The sequence below is a fragment of the Sebastes fasciatus genome, chromosome 23 (genome assembly GCF_043250625.1).
Source record: "Sebastes fasciatus isolate fSebFas1 chromosome 23, fSebFas1.pri, whole genome shotgun sequence".
NCBI lineage: Eukaryota > Metazoa > Chordata > Actinopteri > Perciformes > Sebastidae > Sebastes > Sebastes fasciatus.
The window spans coordinates 15,537,965-15,553,290 of NC_133817.1; the positions used below are offsets into that span (position 1 = coordinate 15,537,965).

The 15,326-nt window shown below is 42.8% G+C and overlaps 1 protein-coding gene and 1 long non-coding RNA gene across 2 annotated transcripts in view; one reads left to right on the top strand and one right to left on the bottom strand.

Moving 5' to 3' along the window:
• The window catches only part of LOC141761500 (uncharacterized), a 33,887-nt gene extending 32,655 nt beyond the window's left edge, over positions 1-1,232 (bottom strand). The window contains exon 1 of the long non-coding RNA XR_012592585.1: positions 1,101-1,232. This is a non-coding gene — a long non-coding RNA (uncharacterized LOC141761500). The remainder of the gene's footprint in view (positions 1-1,100) is intronic.
• Positions 1-15,326, top strand: part of plxna4 (plexin A4) — a 452,991-nt gene that overhangs the window by 294,356 nt on the left and 143,309 nt on the right. The window lies entirely within an intron of this gene.

Sequence of the window (15,326 nt, forward strand, 5' to 3'; positions counted from 1 at the left end):
TTGCGAGCTAATTCAAAGAGGCATTTTTTTATTCAACACATTTTATTGGCGGAGATGTATAATATGGTTTACAAGATTCAAAGGTCGATTTTTTTGTATTTCAAAGAGGCATTTTTAATGTGTCCAGTACATTGCTTGCTTTGCACGGCTGCTGGATTCTCACAATATGACGAGATCAAGCGAAACATCTATCGTCACGCTTCTAGTAATGCATTTGTTTCCGGACTACCAGCGTCCAGACCAATCAGCATCCTGTGAGGAGCGGCGGAAAGGGCTCGCCGGCTCCTTAAGAGGTTAGCGTAGATGCTGCAATAACATCAGTTATATCAGAACTGGAGAGATGTTTTGGCTCTTCTCCCGACTGGCTTTGGTAAAAGTTTGATTGACAGATGGTTCATCCAGTCACCTACCAAGTATTGTATAGTATATGTCCTTCAGGTCCATTCTCATGAACGGGATATCTCAGGAAGGCCTGGAGGGAATCTCTTCAAATTTGGCACAAACGTCCACTTGGACTCAAAGATGAACTGATTAGATTTTGGTGGTCAAAGGTCATTGTGACCTCATAAAACACGTTTCTGGCTATAAGTCAGGAATTCATTCTGATAATTTCACACAAATGTTTAAAAGGCTAAAATGTAATGTACGGTAATTCTAGTTTTTAAAGTGCCAGCCCTTTTCCAAACAGTTTTCAATGACGGCTTCTCAGATGGTTGTGACCATCTGGCACGTCAGGTCGGGTCTTTTTTATTGTCTTACGGTTTGTTTGTTTTTCATAAATATCTGTAAAAGGACTTTCTGGGCCCACATTTATGAAAAATAGCTCTTACTTTTCAAAAGCTAAAGACAGGTTTAAATCAAAAATCTTAGTGTTGTTTTAACCTTGGCCTCTTCACCAAAATCGCTGTCCCATGAGGATGGATCCCATCCCATGGTGCACTTCATCTTAAATCCCTGAACAGTAGTATGACCTCATTTTGACGTGGCGGCGGTGATCTCATTGCTGAGCACACACACACACACACATATCAATAAACATTTAAATTGAGACAGGATTGCGACTTTGGACACAGATGGAATGTTGATTAGATGTTACTCACCTATTTACGCAGCGCTAGATCATCAGCTGACGTTATGCTCTCCTGCCAGCCGTTAGTTTGGATGAACGAGGAGCAAAAAGACTTCAAGTGTGAAACTAATTACTTGGCTAAACATGTTTAAATCGTCTCTCTAGGACTTTATTTTGAAAGCTCATTTTGAGGGCTCCTGGCCCTCGCAATCCTAGTGGGAAATAAGATGTGTATCAGCTTGTGTGTGGAACCGAGCTCTCTAGCTATTGTATGTGCTGAGAGAGAAATGCAAAAAAGCTGCCTTTGTTAGTGTGGCCGCCGTCGTTCCCTCATTCCTCTCTTCTCCCTGTCAGCGTCTCCGCCCCTTACCTTTCTACTCCTCTCTGTAGATTGCTGATATTTGGACATAGTTCACACACGTCCTGAGATATCCCCGCTTCTCTCGTGCTCTCATTCCCACACTGGGAACCAACATGGCGGCCAATTACACCGCTAGACAACGCTCGCCATAAATCATCCATTGGACTCTCCGACACATGGGGACTCAGCACTAGAGGAAACATGCTCTCCTCTATTCTCTTCTCCTCTTTCTACTTGCTCTCTCCTTTCCTTTGTTCCTTCCTTTTTCTCTATTTATGAACTGCTCTCAGAGACTCGTATGTTGCATTGCAGTCATGCTTTGCCACATTCAATCTGCATATATTTTCTCTGTCTCATTGATTTGTCTTTGAGGCGTGTTCTGGCTTCATTTTAATTGCATTACTTTTCTTACCTCTGTTGCTTACTTTAACTTTTCATCAAGGTTGTCATTTGTTATTATCTTTCTCTCGCCGCCTGTCTCGCTTTACCCGAATCCAACTCGGCACGCTTTAATGACATGCCTGTTACACGAACAAATGTTTTTGACGGAGCTTTTCCAGTGGGTTAATTATTTGGTTCACTGGTATTTAAGTACAGTAGGTCAGTTGTATCACAAGAGTTTGTACATTAGTTCGCAGGCAGCCTGGGTTCTGTCCTCCTTTCTTCCACTCTTTCTCTGAACTCTGTAGTGGTGAAGGAGCTCCTCTCTCTCTCTCTCTCTCTCTCTCTCTCTCTCTCTCTCTCTCTCTCTCTCTCTCTCTCTCGCTCCCTTTATGTTTTACTGCTCCACTCTTCTTCCGCTCGCGTGTCGGGGAGCACAACAGAGCGTGGCCATCTGGGAGAAGAGGTTTTGATGGGGAGAGTTGGAGAAAGAGAGAGGCAGCCGTGGCAAACTTTAAAGGAAGATTAATTGAGGAGGGATTTTTTTTTTTCTCTTGTGTTACGTTAATGTTATCAATAAGACCTTTAACTTTGGACTGGTCGTCTTCTCGGATATTCCCATAAAGTGAAAATGCTTGTCTTCATCTCTGGACTGCACGAAACATGGCCAATACTAGCTGACATGAAAGGACTATTAAAACAAATTCCTGAAGAAATTCTCTCCATTGTGTTCTCGTAGATGGTTAGATTGCCAAGCCGACTTGTTTTTGTTTTGGGTTTACAATCTCTATTTCTTCTGCTCTGTTTACTGATGGATTATGCGTAGCCTATAGCGCCAACTTGTGACCAAACTACTCTGTAGCCGAGTTTATTCACCCCCAAACCAGTTGATGGAAACTTGCCTAATCCTTTTTTTTCGTGACATTTCAAAAGCTCACTTGAAATTCGCTTGACAATTGAACGGATTGATTATGTAAAATATACAAGTGTATCTGCTTGCATATGGATATTTTTTTTTACTTCTGAGATTGTTTTTTTTTCAGTGTCCACCCAGAGGTGTGTTTACTTGAGTTAGATCACAAAGAATGTCTTTGGTTGTGCACTGGTGTGTGTGTGTGATAGCGACATAGCGGGACAGTGTTTGTGATCAGGGCTGTGTTGGTGTGCCCTCTGTGGCTCTGTGATGCACGGGGACGATTCAAAGGAGCATATCTAGATGATTGTGCATGCATGTGTGTGTGTGAGAGGGAGATAGTCTGACTGCGTGTATACGTTAATGTGCGAAGAAATAATTCTGTAGGTGTGTGTGTGTGTGTGCACAGACGGGCCTTATCTTCTGTTCCTTGCACACTGCTTTGCTCAAGGACATGTTTCAGACATCAGTGGGCACACTCTCTCTCTCTCTCTCTACACACACACATTCTGGGAAAACAGCTATTTTCTAAAGCAACCATTTTGGCTGCAACAGATCAGAAATCTTTAGTTATTTTGTATTTTCAAGTTTCAAACAAGAAGTTGCATATACATAACAATTACAAGAACAACCTGACCTTGACAAAGTGTTTTTAAAAGAGTCTTTGGCGTGTCGGAACGATAACGCGCCGGCGTGAACTGTGTATTTGTGTTAAACCTGTTTTATTGTCCCATATTCTCTCATCGCCGCGCCTCCACACGAAGAGCGCCCGTATTTTCTTTCAGTTTGATTTATTGCCGGTGCAAACAACACAAATACTACAGGCCTGCAGCAGTGTTGTAGGAGCATTGATAGAGGATTCTGTGTGTGTTGCTGTTGTATCAGTGGAGCCTCCCTCTGGCAGCGTGTGTTAATTAAAGTAGCGCATGGCAACCTTGAGAGAGGCCCGATAACACTCAGCAATGTCGTGTTTGTGACTTTTTTGTAAGCCTCGGAAACACACATGGCAGCGGGGTGCACACGCGTATTAATCTACATACATTAATGTGTGAGCACTTGACAGACGTGCAAACCCCACATGCGCTGCATCAAGTCAGTACATCGTAATTGGTCTTTCCTGTTTGCATTCTTTCCACTGTTACACTAATGGATTCTGTTAATGACTGGCTCCTGCACCATAACACCTCTTCATCCAACATCCGTAATAAAAGCTTCTGCAGCGCCCTGCATTTAATCTAATCAACTGGCTTGTTATTGCATTGTGTTTTATAACTCGGCAGTGACGAGTTTAGGATTTTAGTGGTTCTGGAAGTCCTGCAGCTCCACCACTCCATATGTTTCTCTGTACCTCATCTTTCCCTTCTGTCTTTTAACAATTTGACTTGAAATTTCTCAATTTTAGACATTGTTTTAATAGGGCTTTCCCCTCTAGGTCGATTAGTCAACTAATCGGTCTTAGTCGACTACGATTTTTTATGTCACTTTTTTATGTATTCATGCTGAATACATAAAAACTTATGATCACTTATGATCACATCACTGGTAAAGACAAGATTTAAAGTGGTGCTTTTGTGTGATTGATTGTGGAGAAACTCAGTTTTACAGATGTGTCGATTAAATCAAATTGATTAGTCGACAAAATAGTATGACTATTAGTCGACTAAGAATTTCTTTGGTCGAGGACAGCTCTACTTTTTAAATTTGTATGTGTATTTTCCAACACGCTCTTGTCATGAGGATCTTTTTCTGGTATAAAACTCAGACTGAATTGTCTTTAATCAACCTTTCCGTCATTAAAGTTGTGCAAAAACAAATGCTTGAAGATGCTAAATGCGAGATTGGGAGCATTTCTATTGCCTCTCAACATGGCGACGGCAGAGCCAGCTGCTAACAGCGCTACCAGTGCATACAGCGGCAACAGTGCTGACAGAACTAACAGTGTTCACCTGAGGGGGAACTGGAGTGTGGGTGCTACGCTTCTGCAACGATGCTGTCGGTTGGGACGGCGTTATCAGCTGTAACCGCCATAGGAGCGCAGTGCAGAGCGGCGGCTGAGAGCTAGCCAGTGGGGAATGCTCATATGCACAAACATGCACTAAAAGCGTGGCCGGCCCGGCGATTTCAACAAAGCAAGGAGAAGGTCTGATTATAACAAACACAGAGGGAGAGTGACTTCATTCTCTGCTCAGGTAGACATTACTCCTCTATATCTTTACATAGCAAGTAGTTGTTTGATGCTGGGTATCATATAGAGAACCTTTAATACTATCGCAAGTCTAAGTTTTGACAAAAATGAAATTTATGATGGTCAACAATATGATTTATAATACTACACTGTCAAATGCCAGTAATTACTGTATAGTGTCTTGGGCCCGCATCATGCTAGTGTCAATATTGACAGCAAATGTTACTGCAGAAAGAAGATCGACAAGTGATGATGGCTAAGAGTCCTTCAAATAAGGTTCTGTGCAATACGCTGATTCCCAGAATCCATATTTATATTCCTTTGCAAATAAAAATCCATGATTAAAGGTGACATCGGACAGTATCAGACAGTCTAAATGTCTTTAAAGCTTTAGGGATAAAGGATCAGGACATGTTGTATGACAGGATATAGATGAGTGACCTTCAGGAGGAATCCATCCCAGTGCAATAACACCTATCGGAAATATCAAAACACACACACGCTGTCACACACCCGGGTATTGTCAAAAACAGGATGCAGGTAATTGGGTTATGTTGTCTTTGAAAGGGAACGCGAGCTGCAGTAATGACGGGAGAAGCAGGTCGCCTGTGTTATGTGTCAAAACGTGATCCAGTTGTGTTTCGGTGCGAGAGCATTAGAGGACGTCCCTGAATGTGATCATATCTGGCTTCTATGTGATTTCCTCTTGTCATCCAATACCTCAAATCTGAACCAGAATCAGCTGGTGAGATCACTCCGATCACAGTCGGTTTGGTAGCATAAATAGTGAAGATGAATGGGGCAGGAGCTTGTGTGTGTGTGTGTAATGTGTGGTGTGACTGTCTCTCCATCTATATCTCTGTGTGTCGTTGTGCATGTGCATGGATGTTGCATCTATATGTGCCTGATAATCATCTATACACTCTGTGACAGCCAATATAAATCGTTTTATGAACATCTTTATCAGTGTGATGGGAGTCTCGGCACCCTGGCCCTGCTCAGGTCAGATTGTTACATCAGTGTGACAGCTCTGCCTTTACTTGCGACTCTAACCAGCGAAGATATAGATAGACTTTATTACTCGCTGCCTCTGAAGCTACATGAGCTTCTCATATCAGAACATTATGTTGGGAATTATGATAAGGCAGCATGTTATATCTCTATCAAAGCGTTAAATTAAGTTTTTGGTGTATTGCAAGAATACTGCAGGTGAGAGAAACTTTTTTTTATGCTGATGATTATGCATTATATCATTGATTTAATAAGAAATTGCTTGGTCAAATCAGATAGTCAGCAGAACAACAGCAGCTCCAGAGCCGATAGGTCAGCATCATTCTCAAAGATACCCCGGCAGCACAGTGGATGCTTGCCAATGCAGGGGGCTTGATCTTTGTGTTTCTGGTTGAAGGGCAGTGTTCTCATGCACTGCACGCCTGACACCACCACTCTTTGCAAGTCCTATCTTCACGCAAGATTGTGCCTGTAGAAATAAGAATGCGGAGAGAAATTTCTAGTTAAACCCACTATCACCATGAGATTGATTAAAAAATAACTATCTGGTTATCAGGCCATTAAATAGCTGTTATTGGTCGCTGTAAGCACCATAGATGTGGGTCAGTAGGGGCCTACTACGCCTACTACATTGTACAAGTGAAAGTAAAACTTAAAAGCAACACGTTTTAACACTGCATTGTAGAACTGCATGAAACACATTACGTTTTGAACACAAACAAAACAGCCCCCATATGGTGTTTCACGCTGTTTATACTACCGCCCCTAACTTCTGCTTTTGCTCCCGTCATAAGTTCTACGGTCACTAGTCGCTGTCGTGTTTTTTTATTCCTTCTTTCGGTGAATGGATGATAACATCTAATATTGGGTGTAGTAGGCCCCTATTGACCCACATCTATGGTGCTTATAGGGACCGATGATACCTATTTAATGGCCTGACAACAGTCTCTTAGCCTACTATCATTCGTGAACCTCTTCTCGGAGAACACCGTCAATCTCCAGCGCATGTACGATTCTAAATGCCACATACTGTATCTAAATTGTGCTTAAAAAAAGCAAGAGACCAGAAAGCATACAGTACATGTAAACATGTTCTGAATATTCCAATAGATAACAAAGCCACTGGGTGACAATGAACTGAGGCATGAGAGGTTTTATGTCTGCCAGAGAACATCACAAAGTGACATTTCAAGACCAAATATTTCTCTCACATAGTCCTACATCCATGAAAAGAAATTCACTATGACAATATGGAATAAAAGCTTTTGTCTTTCGTTTTGCGAGCTCTCTCTAGTTACATATAAGACTGATATGACCCTGTAAATAAAATGAAGCAGAATTTGTTCTTTCTCCAACAAAGTACAGATGTCACAGACAGTAATGGCTCCTCTCTTCTTCTCTCGGCATAACCAGGAGTGACATTTTTATAATTACAATTCTCCTTCACCACCGTGGACCCAAACCACTGTCATTACTAATTCATTCTGGGAGGGTGGAGGAGGAGGAGGAACGGAGGAGGGAGGGACAGACGCAAAGACGAAGAGGAGAGAAGGGGGAAAAAAGAGGAAGAAAAGGACCAAGATTTTGGGGGGAAAGGAAAGAAGAGGAGGGCATGATGAAAGAGATAAGACAGGAAGTGTGTGAGAAAAAGGAAGTTGGGGCTGAACTCTTGTCTCTAGATTCCCTCAGGGTGTAGGGGACTGCAGGTGGACTCTTCCTCCCCTCTCTTCCTCTCCTCTCTCCCTCCGTAGTCCTCGCCATGCCGCACCAGTTCCTGTTGCCATGGTAACACAGGGGCGAGCCGAGCCATGCAACAGAGGGATGTAGGAAGACGGAGAGAGAGAGAGAGATAGAGAGAGAGAGAGAGAAAGGTCCAGAGGGATCCACTCTTCCATTTCCGTAATCTACAGGGAAGAGGGTGTCCCCCCTCAGGTCCACCTCAGTGGAAAAATAGATTCAAGAGATAGGTTAGCTATCAGAGCGCACATGCTGTCATCTATCTGCTTGGCTTAGTTTTTGCATTTTTTTGTACTGTATTGTATTTGCATGGCGGTTGAGCCTTGTTTAGTTTGGCATGCATACGGAAAAGGAATTAGGAGTATGCAGAGACATGTATAAGTATAAGGGAACGTGTTTATGGTTGGCTTGAATTGGAACATCAATTTAATCTATCAGCACAGTAAATATATTTATGTTAATATTTCCTTTTTTAGTAATATGTACTGCTTATCACCCACAATGAAGTGAATCTACTACACAGTTGCGACACCAGATGGTCCATCATCACTGCTTTAGATTGAATGTGCAACTTCCGATTTTAGTTAATATTATGTGTTGCAACCTGCACAGTGTGTTACCTATCACGGCGCGCGTGTGTGTGTCTATAGAAGCTCACTCTAAAAGCCTCCAATGCTTTTAGAGTCAGTCTCCTGGTGTCGGTCGAGCGTCTGTGTTTGTTTGTATAAAAAGCTGCCGGCGGAGGATAAGCTTATTAACGCCACCAAGCCAAAAAAAGAAAGAAATGGCGCTGTTAATCAGATGGCATTTTAGGCACAGTTAGAAGTGCTGTGTGTGTGTGTGCACAGGGAATATACAGTTTATACTTTCTAACAGGCAGCACATAAACGGAACAATCCAAACAACCGACCAACTCGTTACCAACTCTCTCCGCTTAGCAAAAAGCAAAGATAGCAGGAAAGCAGGCCGAGTGAAAGAAGCACCGCTGTGCTCATTCAGCGGCAGAACTTGACTTTTGAGACCAACATGAGTATGATTAGAGCACTTTGTTGAACCATTTTGAATAGTTGCCTGGCCTTGTTTATGAATAGATCCTGACTTCATGGTCCCTTGCTCATTCACTGCAGCATTCAAAGGAAATCTCTTTCGCTGGACGTAAAAAGTCAGATATTAGAAGTGTTTGAATCCCACCTCATACAAGACGTTATTTTAAAATTTGGTGGTGTTTTCATCTGGAAGATAATTATAAACTCCAGATGTTAAAGCTGCAGTTGGTAACTTTGAACAAATATGATACAAACTAGTTGTTTTTTATATAAATGTCACTATATCCTAGTGCATGTGAGGTTATTTGTGAAAAAAATCATGTTCCTCTGCCTCCTTTTAGTTTTCCTAATGGCATTTGCAAGATTTCCCCGCACCTAAAGGAAAACAACCAATCAGAGCTGAGGAGTCTCTAACAACAAAACATAATATTATGTTAATCACGTTATCATATTGCTTATTACTAATGCAATACAAGCTGGATTTTGCACCGTGACACCGTCCACAACTGTTGCAGATGTCATCTACTTTTTTATCTGCCAGAACGTGTCATAATGCCGGTTCGGCCGGTTTGCATAAAATCAAACCGGTGTAAGCTCGTACACCGGACCGGACCGGCAAAACCGGAAATCAACCCAACTCTATCATATACCACTGTCAGGATATAGTGACCGTTTTATAAAAATATATATATCTTTTTATCATATTTGCTCAAAGTTACCAACAGCAGCTTTAAATGCTTTAAAATAAATTACACAATACATTCTAAGAGCAGAACAGCTCACAAATACAGCAGCTGGTTGTACCATGGTGTTTCCTTTACACTTCCTATGCTCTCATTTTTTTTATCTCACTTCCCCATAGTTATCTATTTCTGCTGATTGAAGATGTCCCCACCACTGTGCAGTGCCTCTAACTGTTGGAAACGTTGCATATTCTGGCTGTCGGAAATTTTGAAAAATACCATAAATATTTGAGGTCTTAACAAAATGAAAATTGAAGAGTTATTGTTGGAGTCCATGGACCTCGGAGCTCATTAGTGAGCGTTCTCTTCTAAAAGCACATTTTCAGCTGTGTATCCATTTAGTCTCCGACAGCACACGTGTCACTCTGTGTTTCACCAACAAACAAGCAAGCCGCTTTCTTGTTAAGCAAATATTTCATTACCTTGCATCCCGCATTCACGCCTCTCTCTGTGATCAGGCTAATGGTCAATAACATACTGATTGTAGCGCCACAAAAGCGTGCGTCCATATCCGTGTAGAATAGAAGGAAGGCAGACAGATTGCATGTGCGTGCATGCATGCGTATGAGCGTACACGCAAACACACACATGGAATAAGAATTAACCCTGTGAAGTGAGGGGGATAATTCCATGGTAATTAGTGTTCTGTGTAATCAGTTTTTATTTTCCCGCGCTGTTGTTAGGCGCAACAGACGAAACAAAAGGAGGCTTGCATGCATCTCTCCCTCTCTCGCCCCCTAATTACAAACATATCCAATTAATTACACACAAGTCCCGCTTTCATCTGTGTGCGCGACGCGAGAGAGGAGAGAGATGAGAATGCAAGGCAGTCGGGCAGGAGCGGTGACACACACTAATACACCGAGAAGAAATTAATAATTAGTCACACACCGGCATCATATGTATGCACATCTGAGCCTTAGAGTGGCTGCTTAAGACAAATAGGTTGGGCATTTAGGACTCAACTGATGTTGATTTGACTATCAACTTAAAGTTGTACAAGGCGTGTGCATGTACAGCATGTTGTGAATGTCCCTGTAGGAGAGACAGGTGATTAATTTGTGTGTGAGTGTAAATAGAGTGATGAGAGAGCCCCATAGCTTGTGTCCTATCAGTAGGGGGATTAATACACACCTGCTGTTTGAAATCAAACAACTTAACAGGATGGAGGATCCTCCAAGAATCCCCCCTGCACATCCTCTCTTTAATTCTTCTTCTAGCTTTTTGTGTCACACAGATCAATCTCATGGAGTAACATCATGCATGTGCTCAGCCTATAACTTACGGTAAAGAGCTGTGGCTTGCAAGCAAGGTATGCATTTACCACGTGTGCATATGCATACGTTTGCACACATGCTCAGCTCGAACTCTGACTGATCTCTAAACTTACCGGGAACTCCAGTTTTTGCTGTTGCTTTTCCAGCTTCTCCTGTTTCCACTTAACTCTCACATTCACATATAGTAGGGTCATACAGCTTCAGGAAAATTTTAAATTCCCAGTATTCTGTGCATCTTTATGCTCTTCAGATCTTTAAAGAGCCCACATTGTAGAAAATAAGATTATCATGTGTTTTTTTTATTATAAAGTAGGTCTAGGTGCTGTATAAATACTGTGAAAGTATCAAAACGCTCAATCCATGGAGAAATGCACAAAGCCCGTATTCAGAAACCATGCCTTTAAACGAGCCGTCAGGACTTCCGTAAGGTTGTGATGTCACAACTATACAGTCACCGGTAGACGTGCCGCTAAAATCTGGGTAGTTGACACACACACACTGATTCCTCAGCTGCAGTGACGCTGTGAAGACGGCGACAACTTTTATGCGGAAGACCGGAAATGCTGACCAATCTGAGTAAGACAGGTGCTAAAACGGAGCGTTTCAGACAGACGGTGAATACAGGTATATTCAGACAGACAGTATGAGAAAAATAAGGTGTTTTTTGGACATTAAAGCATATAAACATGTTCTAGTAGAAGCCAAAAATACAAGTATGAACCTGTAAATGAGCATGATATGTCCCCTTTAAGATTATATATTCATATGATGTTTTACCTCCCGCTCTTTATTGTCACACCTACTGCCCTCTACCCTCTTAAAAACAGTCCTCCATGCTGTGCATACACATTCCAGTACCCAGGTACATGCCAGCCATAGTGACTGCCTTACTGTCCAATTAAATCACTTCTCCCACATCGCACTTTCTCTGCGTCTCCCCGACACCCTCCCTTCTACCTCCTTTCCCTACGAGGCATTTGCCCTATTTCTTTAGTCGACAAAGTAAAGGCCTTTGGGCCTCGTGTTTTTCAATTACACGCGGTGCGGAGAGTGAGGGGCGATGGGGAGGGGGTCTTTCAGAGAGAAACGGAGAGAATGCTAGCTGTCGTCTGGTCTCCGAGTGTTCCCCCGGGGAGGCCGTCCAGGTAAAGCAGAGGCGTTTGTTCTTATTTAGCGCCTGTGGCTGGCTGTGATTTAGCTTGCCGTGGGACTTATAGGGCCTGGATACAGAGGAAACAGCCTTGTTGAGGAGGGAAGAGGAGGATAGAGGTGAGCAGAATGGAGGTGAAGGTCCGGTAGTGTGAAATAAGAAGTAGTGGATGGGTGGGGGAGGTAAAGAGGGACATTAGTGGAGGTTATAGAGAGGGTAAAAGGAAATAAGAAGAGTGCATATGGGAAAAAGAGTGTGGTGTCTTGGCTGTTTGATAGGTTCAGGATATGACTACAGAGATGGGTGCTCGCCACTTGTGTCTGAAGTCATTCAGTGGATGCGTGAGAACGATTGAGACGAACAGACAAAGCCTAAGTCATTGTCAAGCTCTAGTGACAGTAATGATTGTGTTCTGTGCCCCCTTGACAGCCTTAGGTCACAGCATTGAGCCCAGCCCTGCTCCATAGGCATTTCTGCCCCAAGGCCAAGTGTCTTTGGCTGTGAAATGGTTCTCAGTCTCACCCTCTCAATGCCAAAAACCACCGTGAAGTGGACTTCAGCCCGTATCAATGACTCCTCTTCATGGACTCCTCCATTATTAACCAATTCAATAGCCGTGGCTGCGTGCATTCACATCAGTAGCATTCTTTGGCTGGTCTAGTTCCTCCTTTTTATGAAACCCTTTATCGCTGACACACACAGAACATCAGTTCAAGGTTATTTGTGTTTTTTTTCCTCCAAGGTTGATTAGCCATGCATTCTTTCAGAGTGTGTGTGTGTGGAGTCCCAAAGAGCCATTGTCCCCCCTTTTTTTGAGTTTTGACCACCCTTCTGACCCCCTGTGATGATTGACGGGCCTTTTGTCCAATAGAGAGGACTCGCTCAGACCCCCTGCTGGGACTGCAGTTTTGTTTTTGCTTTTGTGGATTCTGGAAAAAATTGTTTCAGTCTGGATTTCTTTGAGGTGTCATTGGATGCTTGTACATGCACATCCATGTGCACACACACCTTTGATCTTTACACTCACCACTAGAGCCCTCTCAGCCTTTCCCACTGTCCATCCCTGTCAAGCCCTATGGCAGGACCAATGGCTTTTTGTCCACTCTCTCACCCCAGTAGCTGTAGCTTTGTCCTCCTTTTAATGGCATCTGCCTTGCATATCCCCAGGTGGCTTTGGAAGCGTATGTCAGAGCCAATTTACTAACATTGTATACAGTGGCACACACATGTCCTGTTGATTGCAATGCCAAGAATCATCTAGTCCTGTGGTTCCCAACCTAGTTTCCTTGATGCCCCCTCCCCTACTTGTATCTAAGCAAAGGATGAAGTGATTCAGTGTATTGAGTCTTTTTTTTTATTAAATCAACTTACTTTAATTAACAGAACTCGTCAGTTTCGTCAACAAGAATAAAGTGATGACGGATTTGCCAAGTGAATGCAGATACATATGATTTTACTATATTAGTGTTTGAGCCGAAAACATTTTTTTTTCTTATAGTGGTTAAATAAATGTAATTTATGGTGTTGTTAGATTGAAGCTAGACCATCCTGTTAATACAGGTGTGTGCCTCGCTTTGTATACGTCAAGCAGGAGATCAAATGTATGTGAAAATGTTGTTTTTGAAAGGCTAAACGCCAACAAATATGGTTTAAAGCTGAATATTTTGTTAGATTTTGCTACTGAGTAATAAAGAAATATATATCTTTTTATAGAGTTTCTAGAGTTTTATATACAGACTTTTGTATAAATTATCCAAAATGTGTGTGTTATTATGATTTTAGTTATATATAAGCAAATCAAATTCTGACAACCTCAGAGCAGAAAAATCCTGGTGCACCCCAGGTTGGGAACCACTGATCTAGTCTTTTCCGTCAACAGCTTTTATTTCACCGTTGGTTGAATGCATCCACTACAACGTATAGACTGTAATTTAAAGAGAAGCAGACAAAAGTAGCCTGGAAGCATTTGTGTATTTGCTCAATCCCAGGATAATACAGTCCCAGACAGTTTCACTGACTTTGTCTTGTCTTTTGTGAAAGTGACGTTGCAAATAACCACCCAATTTCTTTCCCCTGCGCAGTTAACCCTTCCCATTCACTCGTCTGGTTTTGTGGGTTTTCTGAAAGGGAAATTGTCAGGTTTTTGCCCGGTAGTAATAATAATATTCATATCAGCAGGTAATTACAGCTCCTTCAATAGAGAGTTAATCCACATGTGCCCTCTCTGTGTTATCGGGGTGCATACCGGAGGAGCTTTGGAGGTAGGCCCATAGAAAGGCCTAAATTACTCTTTTATTCTGTGAGAAGACGCACATGGAGGTTTACGACGCCCACATACTTCCGTCTCTGTCTGCTCCTCACCTCCTCTCCTCGTTCGCCTCTCATCAGCGCCATATCTCACTCCATTTCCCCGTACAATGGCTGCGCTGTATTAGAACCGTCCCCTGAACCCCTGCAGCCGTACTCCGTCCCCAGGCCCAGACTATGACACAGTTGGCTGGGGCAGAAGAAAGACCCTCTGGCCCTGCCTCATTAAAATGGTAAAGAGCTGGAGGAGGATAGGGAAGCTAATCCTTCTACCAGTCGTCTCTTAGAGCCCCTCATCTCCTGGCCTGAGACCGGGCTCGCTAAAATACATAGCCCCTGGGAGATGGAAATGATTGGGCTCAAATGGGACAGTTTAGGGGATAGGAGTGAAGGAAATGGGGTTTGGGGGTCTCACGCTGGTTAACATCAGTAGAGCAATTCACTAGTAAATACAGGTAGTTCAGTAGTATTGGATGCTTAAGGGTTTCTACAGTAAGTAATAACAGTATAAACCTCTGCAATGTGACCCGAACAGGCCTGGATCAAGTAGTTTTGGCAGCTGACTCTTGTACAGTATCTATGCTTATTGGGATACCACATTGGGCCACACTGCATCAGTCATTCAGTCACTCAGCATGTAAGTTGCTTGCAAAGCAGGAGGGAAACAGGGAAATGTTGTTAATTTCCCCAAAGACTGACGTTACACCAGCTAGCAGAGTAGTGACAACAATAATCCCTCTTACCATTACCACACAATGACAGCAGCTAGCGAAAAAAATGCTGCAGTGTATTTTGTGGTATTAATTGCCTTTATTGATTGCACTTAAAACACCACAGTGCCAGCAACTTAATAATGCAGCAATTGATCGAATACGCAATTAGTTTTACATATACTGGTTCGAGCATTTAGGCAGTATTAGTTCCCGTAACTCTGCACACCCAGAACAATGGGGAGAGATGCATAGAGGAAAATGGATGAGGGTGGTCAATGTGCTTGCTCAGCAGGTCCACCTGAAGACTTCCTGACGGATAATGATGCTCAGCTTTCATCCCCCCCTTCCCGACAGTGCAATTAGCCCACTCCAGAGGTTGAGAGGGAGGAACATTCAGCTACTCTGAGAAGGAGACCCTGTCGATGGTCTGCAT